The following is an 18,222-nucleotide window of genomic DNA, read 5'->3' as shown; positions in this document are numbered from 1 at the left end:
ACCAACCACAAAGTTCTACCACACATATTTTGTAAAAACTTTGTGGTTTATTCCTCATTTTATCACACCATTAATTGAATGAATGTGTGGTCAGGTCACTACTTAAGACATGATCAGCCAATTAATCCCATCTTCGGGGGTTGGACTCGATGATCTATTGAGATCCCTTCCGACCCTAAGGTCTATGAATCTATGAATCTATGAATCTTAAGAGTTACATCTGTCAGGGGCCTCAGTGTGCTGCCATACTTCTATATATTTATATTTTAATTACTTTTATGTATAGTATATAAACATGAATAAATATCTAATCCCAATCAAAATAAACAGGAGTGTTGAAGAGGGGATGTGTGCAGACGAAACAAGGAGCATGTGTGCACGACACTTTAAAAAAGGTTAAATGCTTTTGCACTGCATTAATGGTATCGGTGTTTGCATGTGTCAGCAGTGTATTGTGCATTAATTCCAGCCACTATAGCACATTCAGCAGCGTAATGCGCCTTAAAAAGACTTTGGGGCACAGCAAACTAAAATGCCTCTGAGGAGTTTTAGTTTGCTGGCGTACCGCTGGAGTGTGAAGCACTGGGCTCCGTGCGACTCAAGGACTGTGCAGACAGCCAGTGTGGGCAGCCTGGCAGCAGCCTGGGAAGACAGGCTCCACCTTAGGGGAAAAATAAAGTAGAGAGCCTAATCTTTCTCCCCCGCCCCTGGAGCCTACCTGCCTGCATGAGCTGCGCAGGGACCCGGTTCTTCCCTCCGTGGCTGCGGTGCCCCTTGGGACTGCCTGAGCCAGGTGCCTGCTGCCCGGGGTGAGGGCCGCTACTGCTGTGGAGGGAAGCACCATTCCCTCCCCACCACCAGCCCAGGGACCGCTCTGCTCGCTGGCAGCTCGCCCTCCCCTCCCCACCACCGGAGCGGCAGGTAAGACACAGGTGTACGCGACACAGGGGTTTACTTCACCCTAAACTGAAGCTGTGTTTGTAAAAACCCACCACTTCAATTTATGACCCCCATTTCATCTACACATGTCCAGGGATCCTGATTTTCTCTGATTTAAATAAATCCCCAATTTTCAGTTAAAAAAAAAAAAGGAACCCCAAATCCATATTTTTCCCTTATTCAAATGAAACATTACTATATATATATATATCTTTATATATTAGTGGTGTTTCATTTAATCTATGGGAAAAATGTGGACTTGGGATACCTTTATTTAGCTGAAAATTGGGGATTTTTTAACTCAGAGAAAACCAGGATCCTGGGTGGTGACATCGAAACATTGTTACTTTGTCGAAATGTAATATCTCAACATTATTAGAATAAAACCTACCGAGACTCCCGTAGAACAGTAAGCTTGCATCTGTTCTCCTTTTCACCCATGTAAATCAGGCGTAACTCTACTGAAGTCAATGGAGATACAGCGGTGGAGAAGATGTGTGGGAACATAACTGGGTTCCATGTAAATATTCGCAAGAAAAAAGGGACAAGTTTCGGCACTTCCTGTACTAATCAGTATGAGCTGCTAAACTCAAATACTAATCCTAACCAGTGGTATTATTAGTTTGGGGATCTTGATTTGTCCTGTTATGGACATCAGGCCGTACTGACATTGAAATCCAAAGCACACGTTGGATGTCCCATAATGGTGAACGCTAAAATCTGGGTTTCGGTTCACACTCACTAATGATTTGAAGGCATATTTAATTTTTTTTTTTTTAATGTAACATTAGCAGCCTTCATCCAAATTAGCACAGGCAGGTTTAGAATGAAAAGCTGTGGGGAGAAGCTTCATTGCCTCAGATGTGTGCAATTTTATTCTGAAAAGAAGAAAGAAATGGGACTGAAAGCGCGTGGGGATTAGCCGAAAAGAATAACAGCAGCCGCGCTGGCTGCATACAACATGTTCGGAGTAATAAACAACAGTGTTATTAGCAAATATAAAGCCTGTGATAAACAATGCCATGATGTTCCATTCACCCTAATAGGCAGGAGCAGATAATTGGGACAAATAAAGTACTGAAAACTGTCTCTAACCACCTTTCTGAGCTGCTCCTAGAAGTAGTGAATCAGGTCCTGGCATGCTGCAGAACTCAGCAGTAGCTTTGGAAACCAGGTTTTGTGTTTCACTAAAAGGATATGTTCCCGTTGCTAATGGAAAACAACAGAAGCTAAAGACAATCGCTTGAATTGTCAGATCTTCATTTTTTTTTTAAGTGGTAATGAGAAGACAAGGAGACAATTCCACGCATTCATCAAAGGGTTCACAGAGCTCTTTGGAATTCATTACCCATTGAAGTACCAAGCACTTCTAACTGCAGGGACTTTTCAAACTAAACTCTGGAGTTACTTGTATTATCTAACACTTTTTTCACCCCTTTACCATTGCTTTCTCCATAGGATGGACTTGCTGCCCTGACCTCTCCCTTTGCCCCCCCCGCTCCACGGTCATCTTTCTACTTCCTTTTTCCTTTTTGTCATTTCACCATTATTTGGAAGGGACTTGAGATTTGCTTTCCCCAAGAGCTGCTAAGGGAAATGCCGGAGTTGCTCTAATGCATTTGTGCCTGGACTGTCCCCAGACAGTGGGGGGCTTTGTCACATCAGCCATACTTTAAAGTTATGACAACATTAATCTTGATGTTGAATCATAATTATTCCTCATCTGGGGTTTGACGTCCCCAGAATTACCACTTGCTGCTGTGAGCAAGTGTTTTACTTTAGCAGTGATATAAGCCCAGGTAGAGCTTAAAAGGGCTTTGGCAATTTGCTAAAGGCTTTTTTTTTTTTTTTAATATGGTCTTAATAAAGTAAAATGCCAGCCTAGATTTCTGTAAACTGCACACGCTAAAATGTTACCACTATAAATGGCATGCTCTTGCAGAGGTGGCATGCTTTCAAACTGAGGAGAAAGGGATATTTTCTAACTTTTAAATGAAAGGAACTTTTTTTGTCGCTATGATGACTTTGATCAAGTAAAAGGACTGCACTCCACACAGCAATCTTCCCTTTTGCATAGGATGGACTGCTGGATAACAGTAAGCCATGCACTTTCCAACTCTCCCTTCATGTGCTTTGCAAGCGTTAAATTAATGAAGCTTCACAGTGTCCTCACAGTTGTATAGGAAATACAAGAGTAATACCCAGGGGTAAACTGAGTCAGGGAGAAGATACCAGCAAAGTAGAAAGGAAAGCTGGAGGTAGGAGGTGCGGAAAGATTTTCTGGTTAGAGGGTCTTGCCCCTTTGCCCAGGGTCAGACTGAGCACCACATTTGGGATGAGGAAGGGGTTTTAGCCCATGGTCAGATTGTGGGATTTTTTTTGCCTTCCTCTGTAGCAGGGGGCATGGCCCTCATTTTTGGATCTTTCAAGCCTGTTTTAACAACCCTCAAAGCATCAGGACACTAATCAGCATTATCCCCCTGCTTTATCTGTGGCAGGTTAGGGTTTTCTGCCTTGTGTTTGCACAAGAGTATTGATTGTGTCATTTTTGTAAGAGGTTAGATATGGACTTGTATAACATGGTTTGATCCTGCCACAGGCAAGGGGTTGAATTAAATCAGAGGGGGCCAAGCTCTGTGGCAAAAGTCGCAGACTGGGGAGGAGACAGGCAGCACAGCAACAGATAGTGCAGGAAGCAGAAATCAGAGCAGCAGATCGAAGAACAAGGAGAAAAATCAGTAATCAGAGCAGCAGATCAGCAGAAGAAGGAGAACAGAGCAGCCGTTGGGGAGGGTACGAGGCCAATGTATGTCATACCTGCCAAAAAAGTTGGCTGCTACTGGGCTAGATGACCTCCAGAGGTCCCTTACAGCCTTACTTTGCAGTGACTCTATGACAGAAAAGGTGTTTCAGCAATGATGGTAATACCTAGGAACTGGGAGATGTGCTCCACCATAGACTTTGGGGGTGACCTTCTGTCCATCACTCAGGGCCAGATTCAAACAACAAAGGACTTAGGTGCATGAAATGGGATTTATGCAGCATTGAAAGACCAAAGTCCAAAAGAGTCCTGAAAATTCCTATTTAGCTGCCATATCACCCTGGAAGAGCTTAAACTCCATCGGCAACTTACATGTTTTCTTTACAATACCCCAGGCATCTCAATTTGTGCCTCTGTGAATGTCCCAGTTTTTGGCAGTGCTGAACAGCTCAGATCTAGATCAGATCTAAACCCTGAGTAGACTGAAAATTAGGCCTTCCTCTGACTTGAGTCCCTGCAGTGCCTGCTCCAGGAGGCCAAAGGAGCATGGGCAGAATTGAGCCCCTTACCAAATGCAATGACATCCTTTGCTCTCTTCCGATATTGTAGTGGTTGGTAGTGCTGGCATGTCCCTTTCATATCATGGCTTAGTGTGTCTTTTGCATTCACCCAGAAAGCTGTGAGATAGCGCAGAAGAAAATTCAAGAATTATGCCAATATTTACGTGGAGGCTGGGAGAGTCTAAGGGACTGGGCAGGAGAAGAGAAGAATAAGTACATGACTCTTTAAGCTAACGGTGAAGAACATTTACCACCGAGAGGGGAGTCCTGGTGTTCACTTCCCAAGAATATCTGAATTTTATATAGAAAAGTCATTGGGTAAAATCCATGAAGAGTCCTTGGGGCACAGACTGGAATCCAAGTCGTCCGTGCCCTGGGTAGCGCTTGGCTATAAAGTGATGCAGCTTCATCCAGGAGGGAGTGTAGGCCATGGAGGGGTTTGGTACTGTATCTCTGACTTCCTAAAACAATGCTCTCACCTCCACACCACAGGTTTGCCATTGCCCAGTGCCTTTCCCAACACTCCTTTCCAATCTGACCCCCTTGGCAGTCACGAAAGGGACGTGTGTGGGACCTGTGCGGCTTGGTTTTGGGTGAGAGGTCTGCTGCCCTTGAAGAGATCAGGCCCTAGGTTCTACAATGTACCTACGCTCCCAAAAGGGCAGAAACTTTCCCCCTGCTTGTCTTCCAATGACCATTCAATGTGAAGTTCATTCGCTCAGCCTGAAAAGGAGCGCTGAAGGGGAAGAGTCTAGTCTGTGATGGGTAGAGCACTGTGCTGGAAATCAGAGCAATGCAGGGCCAAACCCCTCTAAGTGAGGGTGCCTTGACCACTCATTTACTGAGCGTTAAAAATGGGAAGGCTATCTGCTTCCAGACCCCCTTTTGGATGCAGCTACAGGTGTCTGTCCAGTTTGAAGTCTCTTGTGCGTGCTCCATCTATGTGCAGTGAATAGAAAGACAAATAATGCATAACCGCAAAAAAAAGGCTATGTATGCAACTGGAAACCTGCCATTGCAGTTCACAAAGTAAAATCAAATGTTGTCCTTTATGTCATTATAACTATGTTTTAACCCCTGGAAAACACTAAGAAATATTGTGGGGGTGTTCTTCGTTTTTCTTTCTAGTTTCTTTTCTACCACATATAGTCGCCCTTACTGTTCTTCTGCTTTCCTTATCTTTCCTGTTGCATGCCACTGAGACATTTATAACACTTCCCTTGCAGCACAAATGCATTTTTGTAGGATCATGTTAATTTAAATGATGCTTCAATTGTGAATACTACTACTAAAGGAATTAAAGTTACATGTTTTAATGCGGTTCAACATCAGAATTTTCTCTTCTGATTTTCTGTTTTGAATCAAGTCTTATTAAGAAATGTGCTTCCTTTTATATTGCAGTACTGTAACAGTCCAATCAGAATAAAATATTTAGCTTTTCTTGGAACACAACATTTTGATTGATACAATATATTTTGCTTTGCAGGAAAAAATGTTTTGAAATCATAGAATTTCCTCTGAAATGCACATTTCCATTCCCGCACACCTCTAATTCAAATAGGCATCTAGAACATGAGCCTCACACCTTATATTGTCACATCAGGGCACAATGAGAGCAAAACGTATAAAATGTATTACATCATATCCAAGGCATGAGTGGCGATAGGAGGTGCGAGACAGTGAAGAGCCAGGCCCATACATTTATGGTGCACATTTCAGGCCCCAAAAAACAGTGGAAAGAGGTGAGGGATGGTGACATTACTTGGTAAGAGGAAGCAATTCTGACCTGCCTGGCTTCATATAGATGGACTTTGCAGTTTTTTCTGTGAATTTTCTCCAAGCTCACCCTGAAAATCACTGTTTGCACAAAGTCTTTCACAACTGCCTAAAGGATGAGTTTGACTAAGCAAAATGTCCACCAAAACTTTGATCTGCACATGAATCCATTGCCTTTCTTATTACTGAGCCAGGTTGCCTGCACCTTAAGCTAGAACTGCCCCCTCCTTCTCCCCAAATATGCCAAGAGTTCCCTCCAGCAGAGGGACCAGCGGACAACTGCAAATCTTTAGCGTTGAAATGCATGCCCTGTTGTATTACTTATCTCTTTCCGCCGGCCCTTCCATTCTTTTTCTATTACATCAAAACTTCAAAAGCGCAGAGTTACATTTCTTCACAAATTGGATGAGATGTGGAATTACTGTGATGGCAGCTGAGCCACTGGAGGTTGTTATGCTTGTCTCAGTCAATATAAAATGCCACTCTCTCTCACACACATATACTCTACTTACAATCCACAGGAGAGTGAAAGAACTAAAACCAATAGCCATGTGCATATCTTATGAGTGTTTACTTATGAAAAAGCTCTGAGGCTATTAAGTGGAAACACAGATGTTGGACCTCCGTTATTTATAGGTAAGAGTAAGCAATAGTACCATGCTGACACAAGCAAAACACATTTACCAGTAGATTGAAGGCTTCCAATTTAGGACAAAGTTTGTGTTTTGTTTTGCTTTGCTTTGCTTTGCTTTGCTTTGCTTTGAGGGTGGGCAGAAATCAAGATGTGCAACATATTAATATAATCCCAATTTGTGCAACAGAAAGCAAACACATGCACCTAACGCTAATAAACTTCTGAGTTTCTTTACCACGTTGCTGGTTTTCTCCTCTTACCTGAAAATAATATTAAGTCTCATTCAAATTCTCAGTCTGACCTGATTAAAGGCTTGTGTTTGATTTAATTTACAGATGTGTTTTACCAATGTCATTTTGCTGTCTGGAGCTGAGCTATTTCTGATTTATGTCAGTAAAAAATGAGAGCAAATTTAGGTTTGCTGTCCTTAAAAAGACATAGTCAAACGTTTTTTGTTTTGTTTTGTATTGGGGCCTGGATTCAACAAGGAGCTTAAGCATATAGTTCATTCTAGGCAAATGTCTTGGGGCTTTTCTCAATAAGAATTATGGTTAAAATTTTCCAAAGCACCAATATCACGCAAGATGAGAAATTCCATTGATGTTTCGTTAATTAGCTCTTGGACCTGGAGCTGAAAACAACTGGTTATCTAGCCACTAGAGCAAGGGTGGACAAAGTCTGGCCTGTGGGCTGGATTGGGCCCATGGCAGACGCCATTTGCCGGCAGCCCCTTCCCACAACTCTAGGGCTCGTTTCCATGGAGATCCCAGCAGTGGTGGGGCTGTGACAGCATGAGGCAAAGGTTTCCATGGAGACCAGCCCCAGCTGTGCTGGCAGGACTCGTGGCTGGGCAGGGAGCTGCTCCAGGGCTGGGGCTGCAATCTTGTGGTGGTGATGGCATGGTCTGGAGCTAGGCCAGATCGACGATCTGCTGTGTGCATGCCCCTGCCTGGGGCATGTGGGCAGTGGATCACAGTTCCTCCTTGGCTCCAAACCAGGCTGTCACCACCATAAGATCCCAGCCCCAACCCTGGCTCCAGCCCCAGCCCCGGAGCAGCCCCTGCCCAGCCACATGCCATGTCAGCATTACTGAGGCCAGTATCAATGCAAACCTTGGCACTGTACTGTCATAGCCCCACTGTTGTGAGGTCTCCATGGAAATGGACCTCAGTAACGTGGCCAGGGGCTTCTGGGAAATGAAGTCCAGCCACTGGCCAGATCTTCCATTTTTCCCACCCCTGCATTAGAGAGTCATAATCATTTTCCTGTTGGGCCAACGAATCATGGCATATTTCATGAAAGTAGAGCAACCGGCAGGAGTGAGAAGCTTCCCCTCCTTCCTTCAGAATAGCCTACAAGCTCTTAGTTAGGGAACCCTCATGGGAGATGGAGGTTCAGTTCCTGGCAGGCAGAGGTGGGAGGATGAACTTCTGCAGCTTGGGGAAATGCTCCAACTTATAAGCTATTCAATAAAAGCAGAAAGAGGAGCTAGCACCATCCTTGACTGAATGAAAGAATATCTCTCTCTTTCTCTCCCTATATCTATATCTATATCTATAGATATAGGTATATATATAGGTATAGATATAGATATAGGGAGAGAGAGATCCTTTCTTTCAGGCAAGGATGATGATAGGTCTTCTTTCTAATCTATATATTAGAAGAAAAGGCTTAGTTACTGGCATTCAGCACTGGGCACAGAACCTTTTGGTAAGGCTGAGTAAAATCCCCTTGTCTCAACAGGTGTCCCAACAGGGCAAAATAATTAAGATAGGGTCCTATTCTCAGGTTGTAGTGATGATTTATTTTTGGTTTGTGTTTTTTTTTTTTTTTTTCCCCACCCTATCACCTAATTTCCAACTCAGCTATCTGACTTTGACTGTGTAGTATATTCTGAGTTGCCTGACTATCCCCATGAATGGCTTAGGGGTTGCAGTAACCCACCTCACAAGAATGGGGTCCACTTCGAGGGCCAGGGACATCACAATCACCACATTCCTTGGTGTATCTAGGCATAGATGCTCTGGACTATGGACAGTTTTGTTGTTTTTTTTTCCTGAAATTGCAGTGTGTTGGTGAATAGGTCTTATGTTGACAACATAGGCATAGAAACATTTTCATGGAACATAATGAGGATGACGCTGCAAAGAGACATGGTGGGATGTAAAGTTATTAAAGCATAAATGCCTCTTTCTGTTTGCATTATACACATTTATATTTCTAAGCAGTCTGCTTTGGGCACAATTCAAGGGCCATTTTATAGATGGATGCTTTCCTGTTTGTCCACATCTTTTCCATAGTGGGGGGCCCAAAACTGAACACAGTACTCCAGATGTGGCCTTCCTTCCAACTCTCATTTTCTATGACTCTAAGATATGATATGCTGCTCCATTTAACAGAAGAGATGCCAACATCTTCCTCTCTCCTAAAAACTTTCCATTAAGTCCTTTCTTATTGTTGTTCTCCTTAACATGAGTGAGAAATACTAATTGGCTGAAAGAATGTGCCTTTCTCATTGTGTGCTGAAAAGCAGGAAGATCTTAGATAAAGACCTTCCTAAAAATCGGAGTTTTTCATATCGAGAATTCCATAATTGCCCCTTTTTCATTCAGTTTTAGAACTTTTGGATGTTATGCAAATGTATTGAAAGTATCCACAGAGACATCTTCATTTCAGATGCAAATCAGAAGCCACAATCTTCACCTATGACTGTATTGCCCCAATGACTTATCCACCGCATGTTCAACTGAATTCTGAGTCAGATGCTTACACTACTTCTATCCTTTTTGCTGGCTCCAAAGCTTTCAGACCAGCCCTTTTCACTCACTGAACCACATGTCAATACAGGGCAACAAAAATAGTTCTGTCAAAATGCTAAAAAAAAAAAAAAAAAAAAAAAAAAAAAATCAAACGACAAATGGGATTCCAGAGGTTTCCAAATTGGAGTCTACATCCCTGCTATTTGCTCTTAAAACTCCAGGGCCATAAAAGCTTTGTGTGAATATTTTGGCTGCAACCATTCATTTTGAGCATCTTCATTTTGGAGTTTTCTGCCTGGGATAAGTATAGTTTTTTTTGTTTTTGCTTTTGTTGTTTTTTGTTGTTGTTGTTGTTTTGTTTTGTTTTGTTTTTAATGATTTTCTCTGTCTTTTTAGGTAAATGCTTTAGATAAATGCTTTAGCATCTTTTTATTCAGAAATGCTTGGAAAGATGTGGGCGCCATGGATACATAAGGAGAAACATGTTTATGGGAAGAAAAGCAAAGGGAATGAACAAGTGGAATGATTCACTGGTGTCTAGAACAGGTCACAGCCTTACACTTTCACAAATGTTAGGTAAGCTGCCTTTACAATGTATAAACATGCATTGAATGACCTATTAAAAAGAGGAGTACAAAACCTTTAATCTTTAAAAAGGACAGAGAGAATCCTCATCATAAGTCAAGCTAAATCAACAGACTTCCAGCCAATGCTGTAGATAAATTGAGATATGAGCAATATTTCTCCTTGTAATGTGACCTGTGGTTAAATAGCAATGAGACATGTGAACCCTCTAACCAGCTATACTTGGACTAACCATTAAAAGAGGGAGGAGGATTTGGTTTTCTTCTTATTCATAGCTGTGGAGCCAGGCATCAACTGGTTTTCAAGGGCATACTTGAGACTTATATTGTCTCAGCGGCAGTATTACCATGTAACTCAGAAAGTTTCAGTGCATTGACAATATGGGTTGGGGGGGGCGGGGTGGAGATTGTGGTTGGAAGAAGGTCCTGAGAACTAGGACCCTTATATGCTACTTTCTGGCTTTCACTACTTTGTTGTTTGATATCATACAAGTTTATCCAGTAAGATCTGTCAAGGCCTCAAGTTGCCCATCTATGGAATACATGTAATATAATCTCTATGGTAGCAACACTTATTAAATTACATTTAAAAAAAAAAAGCCACACTGGTGGATGAGAGGAAAAGTAATTTTTATATATCTAATTGAAATAATTTTAAGTGCGCTATGAATCAGTTTTGTTGATCACTAATTAAATGTGATTAATTAGCAATGGCAATTAATAATAATATAATTAAAGTCCAGTTATCCATTTGAAACATATATGTGATGAATTTTGGCATTTCTACAAAAGCATCCTGCATTGTAATAATATATCTATTAAATCTCTGGTGACTACCTCGTAGGAACACATTTTACCCTATGTGCTGTTGAGGGATTATTTGCATTGACTTTGGCTTTGAGTATTTAGTCCCAGCAGTTAAATATTTATGGTCTGTGTTGGGAACCTAAGCACCTGTTACTGATTCTGCTCTGTGATTGTGCTGGCTTGAATTGTATCCTCCAGGCCTGTCTCCACACTGAAGAATAGGACTCAACTTTTACAACCTGCCTCTAGTAGTTCCTACAAACCAAGTCCCCACTTTCTCTTCACTTGAGAGTTAAAACAGACACAAATCACTGCTGAGGTCAGAAGATCTCTTATAAGCTCAGGGCAGCTGTGACCTATGCCCTGGCATTTCTGCAACAATGCTCCTTAATGCTATCTTACCACATTGCATCATATGCTGACCTAATGGAAAGAAAGGCACTATTGTATGGGTGCATCTACACATCGCCCTACAGCAATTTAGCGGCACGCTACATTGCTATACGATGCACTAGGGCAATGTAGTGATCATATGGGTCTATACGTGATTGCCAGCTACGTCACCGTAGTGCTACACTCCACAGTTATAATGTGTTGCTATAGCAAAGTAGTGGCAAAATCTACACATGCTCTGCATGTATGCTTCAATAGCCACCTGTACCGTGCTGTGCTTTAGTGCTTACTTTGATACTACCTTGCCAAAGCAATGTCACCGTACGGCGACATGTAGATGCACCCTATCAGTGTCACCAACCTTTCTCAGTACAGTAAAACTTTTTTTTTTTTTTTCCTGGCAGTTTCTCATCCTTCTAGTGATATTGCACTGCTTACAGCATCTGACATGACAACATCATAAGTTGATATAGCATTTAAGGAAAACCCTTATGATTCTAAGTTAGTGACAATACATCAAAGTTTATAGCTAGTGAATCTTAGTACTATAATCTAGGAAGACTTTATTACCCTCCAGACTTTGTTTCAAACTATAGCCTGAAAAATAAAGGTGAAAAAAAATGGAGTGATTACAAATGAGGTCTCCAAAGAACAGATAGAAATATTTAATGTAGATAATTATGCAAACAAGATTTTCATATCCTAAGTTTTAATAAAATTAGGTTTAATAAAGCTCTCCAAGGAGGTAGCCCTGAGGAGTTTATCAAGATGAGCATTCGACTGAGGAAAATTGAGCTTTAGGCTAAATTGATTTAAGGGTGAAGACCTGAAAGACGATCAAAGATCTATGGACAAGAACGGGATACATCTCCACTTTCTATCTCCACTTTCTTTAGAACATCATTCCTTAAAAGTGTAAAACACAGGAGAAGAACTATGAGAACAGATAGAAGAAAAGGGAAAATGAAATGGGATTAGCGGTCTTTGCAAATATGACACTTAGAATAAAGACACTGCGTGGAATCCAAAAGCGAAGGTGGCTGAACGGGAGTAGTCAGTTTGCCAATGTCACATAAATGGCATTACAAGCAAAAGCCAGGATTCTCTGTGTTTCAGGAGGATGCCCTGCTCACTGGGTTACATAGGCTCCAGCTTGCATGCTACCATTTTCGCCTCAGCATTCATGCATGCTTCTCCACCAAGTAGACCAGCTTGAACAAATGGATGCCCTTGGCCCATAGTTTAGTAGTTGGGATGCTTCCTCATGAAAGAAAGATGTGGATTCAAATCCCTTTACTCTGCATGGAACCTTGAACCCTGACCTTCCACTTGCCAGGAAACTATCTGAACCGTTAGGCAGAAGTAGGTGTGCAGGGCTGTCCTCCTCTATGTAGTGAATGCCTCCCTGCTGAGTGATTTTGGTCTGGAGATGGTAGACACACATCTTGGGTAGCTCTGGATCAAATAATTGAGGAGTTCACATGTGCTAGCATCTCCTATTGGCTGCCTTTGGGAACCCCCTGCTCAGTGCTGATAGGTTTACATAGCCCATAAGGCTGCTGATTGTGAGCATGGGCCTCCCAAGGAAGAACAGAATTGTTTTCCTGACATGAGATGGATACTTTATTTAGGTGAGCACCAACATAGGCTTAAACATCTAAGGCATTTATAAATGTCCTGCAGGAGGTGGAGGGGGGCACTTTAATTAGCACAGCTCCATAGATTCATAGATGCTAGGATTGGAAGGGACCTCAATAGATCATCGAGTCCGACCCCCTGCATAGGCAGGAAAGAGTGCTGGGTCTAGATGACCCCAGCTAGATGGTTATCTAACCTCCTCTTGAAGACCCCCAGGGTAGGGGAGAGCACCACCTCCCTTGGGAGCCCGTTCCAGACCTTGGCCACTCGAACTGTGAAGAATTTCTTCCTAATGTCTAGTCTAAATCTGCTCTCTGCTAGCTTGTGGCCATTGTTTCTTGTAGCACCTGAGGGCGCCTTGGTGAATAAAACTTCACCAATTCCTTTCTGTGCCCCCGTGATGAACTTATAGGCAGCCACAAGGTCACCTCTCAACCTTCTCTTGTGAAGGCTGAAGAGGTCCAGGTGCCCCAGTCTCTCCTCATAGGGCTTGGATGAGTGGCCCTTCTCTGGACCCTCTCCAGGTTATCCACATCTCTCTTGAAGTGTGGCGCCCAAAAGAGATGTGGATAACCTGGAGAGGGTCCACAGGAGGCCACTCGTATGTTTAAGGGCTTGCAGGCCAAGCCCTATGAGGAGAGACTGGGGCACCTGGACCTCTTCAGCCTCCACAAGAGAAGGTTGAGAGGTGACTTTGTGGCTGCCTATAAGTGTATTACTCCAAGAGTCATGCTAATTAAAAGCACCCAGAGAACCATGCGTATCAGCATCTCTATGCTGAAAAATGGCGGTGGGGCACTTTGAACTAAAGCTCGTTGAATGAGCTTTAGTTTAAAGCACCCCATAGCCCTTTTTCAGTTCAGGGACACTAATACATGTGATGCTGGAGTCTGCTGGAGAGCAATAATTACCATGATTACAGAGCATCACAGTAGGCTCCCTGAACATGTATAGGAGCCCCTAGTGACTGCAATGGGACCTGGCCATTTGTTTCTTAAATCGCTTAGGTGCTTTTGAAAATTTTGTCTCAGGCCATTCTAATTATAGTCCATATTGTGGTTTGAATCCACTGGTTGCACTGGAAAGATTAAAGAGTTTTCACATTTGATCTATCTCAGCTGCAATTCCTTCAGGAGCACAGGTGATGTCTACACAGAAACAGGAATAAATACTGTGAACAGCGTGTTCTGCCTTGGGGCAACTCAGCTATCCCCACTGGTGTCAAATATAATTGAAGTCCACACTATGACTTGGCCCATGAATGTCATGTGCCCCTGGAAGCTGCAGGGGCATGGCAACCACCCACTGGTGGCAGTGGTGGCAGTGGCAGCAGCTGGGGCATGGTGGTGGCAAGCGGGGAGCTCCCACAGGCAGCCGCAGCAGTGTTGGTTGCAAGGGTGGGGTGGCGAGTGCTGACTAACAGTCAGCAACCACCCACAGATGCCGCCGGTCATGTCAGTGGTGGCCAGTGGCGATCAAGGGCTGCTCACAAACGCCGCCAGCGGTGTTGGGGGGGGGGAGAGGGCAGGGTGGTGAGTGGCACCTGCCTGCAGGTACCCTGGCAGCATCGGTGGTGCTTTTCACAGGGGGTGCAATGCCAAAATCAGGGGGTTCACATGCACCCACATGGACTCCCCATGCATCGCCAAGGACTTGGCCCATAACTTGCTTCCTTGTGTCCCCTAAAGGGAACCCTACATAAGCCTCTGAAGAGTCTGCGCTCCCTACTTTTCTAACCAGACTGGCTCTTAAACAATGTCTCCTCATGCCCCTTGCTCATTCTTCAGGTCTTATTAGAGTTCCCATAACTGCCAGCAACGTGCCTTGACCGAATCTCTGGCATCCATCTCTTCTTTTTTCTTCCCATTCTCTCTATTTTTCAGTCACTCCCTATTATTACATCATCTTATAGGGACCGCACAGAACCTCACCGTCCCTCGGCTCTTCACCTTTCATTTGTTCCAGTGAAGAGTGAATGTAAAACACCACCATCGACACTGAATAGCATTTTCCAGTAATCTAAATGATAATGGGTCAAGGCAAAGGAGAAGCAGGTTCCCTAGCACTTCTGGCTACAGAGCTGACAGCTTAGGAACCACTGCAGGAAGCCAATGGTATATGTTTTGCAGAAATATGTCTTTCCTTTCTATCCATCATGAAGGGATTGAAAAAGGAACTTTTGTTTTGCCTGCCAACCTATGATTTTAAGAACACTGGGTGTTTTAAAGACATCCTAGAGCAGCGGTTCTCCATCTTTTGTTGACACAATCTTGAAAAACTCAAGGTGCCCCTTGGAAAATACCAGCTCTCAATTTTCACTTATTTTTGAATACAGAAATATAATATAGCAACTCTTGTGTTAAAGAACTCAGACCATAGCAGGTCAGAATCTTTTTACCATTCTGGATTCCCATTTGAAATCTCAGTATTTATTTTGTTAAACATGTTTGCACACCTAACTGTGCTAACATTGTGTGGCACCCAACGGCACCTTTGAAAGGATTTTGGTTGAGAGTCAATGTTCTACAGCAGAGGGTCCCAAACTTTTTCTTATCATCTACCCCTTCCAGATTTACCAGCTGCCCACGTATTCTACCAGCATACATTTTGTATCTTAACCCCTTAAATGCCAATTATTATCAGAATGAAAATTAAATCCACCATTATGCATTTCTCCCATGGACCCCCCAGATATGTCTTGCTTACCCCCAGGGGTAGGCATATCATAGTTTAGGAATCTGTGGTTTAGATATATACCTTTCTGGAGCTGCTTGTAGACATGTGGGTTTTTTAAAACAGTTCTTCACAGAGTGCATTTTTTTCTGTGTAATAGTATAGACTTTTACAAACCAATGGCATATGAAATGTATGATTTCTACATGTCTAATCTCCTTGCTCTGACTATGGACATGTTCATTTTTCTTGAAGCAGCATGCCCTTTTTTATTTAAACTGAATTCGTTTTAACTTGTTATCTACATATTCATATATTTTTTAAGCCAGAAGGGGTAAAGACCAAGATCTGATCATGATATCTTTCTTCTTCACTAATACAGGTCATATACTTTTGCCCTGTAACTTCTGCATTGTGCCTGCTACTCTTGGTTGTTTTAAATCATGATATGAGAGTGCACGTTAATACAAGCCCTTTCCCCCTTCATTTCACTGGGTTATACTCTAACGGTTATAATGAATCAGAGTCAATACAATCTGATGAGTATTTGAAGGTGATACGGTGACTTCTACTAATTAATTGATGTTTTGCACAATAGAGGATTCAATTCATCCCAGTGCAGACAGATGGCACAAAGAATGATCCATCACGCAAGTCTAGAATCAGAAGTTCACATGGGATGAAACTCGTTACAAGGGACTGAAGTATTTGTGCCTACAGAGAAACCCAGTGGCCTAGCTACAGATTATCCAGACTCTTACTCCTGGCTGTGACAAGGACTCCCTCTGTGGTCTTTATCAAGTTACTTAACCATTCAGTGTGTCAGTTTCCCATTTTGTGAAACGAGAATAATAATACTGCTCTGCCCCTTAGGAGTGTTGGTGGAATTGCTTAATGTTAGAGAAGTACTTTGAAGATGCAAGATGATAAATGAGTATTGGAGTCTATTCTGCCAGCAAAATAAACAACAAGTGAGCAATCATGCTACATATCTCTAATATGGAAATAGCCCAGATACCTCAGGGATGGGTACAATGCAGCAACCTAAAAAACAGAGAACTGCATACTCTGATGTTTAAATAAGAGATGGTCCTAAGCCTCCCATCCTCCTAATCTCTATGAATTTTAGGGAAGTTTGGACTCAATTGATTCAATACAAACCCACTTCTGCTGTTCTGGAGTGAAGTCAACTACTGGAAATGCTCTGTTACTTGATTGTGTCTCAAATGTGAATCACTGAGCATGTCCCCATGAGTGGGAACTTGTGTTTCCCCGGGGACAAATAGCAGTGGCACATATTTATGCCATTGCTAGTTATCCCCAAGCACACCTCTGCATGTGTACTCTGGTGTGTGGCAATTTTTTCCAGGTGGGGTAAGGGAGGCTTGGACCAGCACCTGGGCTGGCTCCAGCAGCCTTACCTGTAGTCCTGGGGGCCTCCTGGATCTACAGCAGCAGTGATCCGAGTGCACGGAGACTGGCTGGCAGCCGGAGCATGGCTCTGATTAGACAGGCTCTGGTTTTGGGTGGCAGATGCTGCTGCCATGTGCACTGCACCATGCTGCACTGATTTTTTCTGCTGTGGGTTTTTTCAATATTGGGATTTCACAGCATCTAATTTTGCCACTGCGCTGCAAATATGCAGTATGGCAAATAGAATCACAAACACTGAATGTGTTTCATGGTGCCTCAAAAGGCTTTTAAGGTTCCTCATATTGCACTTTCCCACTCATGCCAGGCCTCAGCCACGGTGGCAGAAATCTATTCGAGAAAAGGTGATAATATGGGGAGGATAGTTTTGTGCATCTAAATGGCAGTTTTCTAGCCTTGTAAGTGCAATTTTCAGCATTTATGCCTGGCTAGAAATACTGTTCCCCTTTAACCATAGACATTTAAACTGGAGATGTACACAGCTAGGTATCCACACCTATTTTGGATGCATATCTGCATCTGAGCTATGCACGTTTTGCCAGCCTAAAACCTATGATTAGCAGATATTAGACTTCAAAGAGGAAGGAGGACAGCTTAATAAGTGTTTCACTTAGATAGGGTACTTGCCTAGGTATCTAGAGAACTAGATTATAGTACCCCACATTACTAAGGGGATTTGAACCTTCCTATTTCTGACTTCCCAGAACAATTTCTAATAATACCAGTCCTCAGATCTCATCCAGTCTCCTCCCCAGTGCTCCTTTAGAAGCTGCCCCTCCCACCCTCCCAAAAAAACCCCAAAGAAACCATGAGAGGGAGGAAATACATGGACCCAGAATGAAGAGTTCAAGCCAAAGTGTATGGGACTCATTTGGATCCCTGATCTTGTGGAATGGAGAGGGCACTGGGTTCAAGACTGGATCCTTGATCCCACGAGAGAAAAAAAAAAATGCTTTCCCAATGCACTGCTTGAGATGTATTTTATCATCATGACTACTGCATGCAAGGGGCAGTAGCTCAGCCTCAAAAGGAGCACCAGAAAGGATGACCTGTATAATGCCTGGCACCTAGTGTGATGGCTAGAGTACACCATACTGTGCAATCAGGGGTGTAGGTTTGATCTTCTTTCCGGGCAAAATGTAAGGCTACAAGTTGTGAGTTTCCACATTCCTGTGTAAGTGCCCTAACACTCAACTACTGAGGTTAAGACATGAGATTATCTATCACCCTTACCATTTTTACAGGACTCATGCTCGCATACATTTAT

Source organism: Alligator mississippiensis, chromosome 3 (assembly GCF_030867095.1).
Source record: "Alligator mississippiensis isolate rAllMis1 chromosome 3, rAllMis1, whole genome shotgun sequence".
NCBI lineage: Eukaryota > Metazoa > Chordata > Crocodylia > Alligatoridae > Alligator > Alligator mississippiensis.
This window is presented reverse-complemented; position numbering follows the sequence as displayed.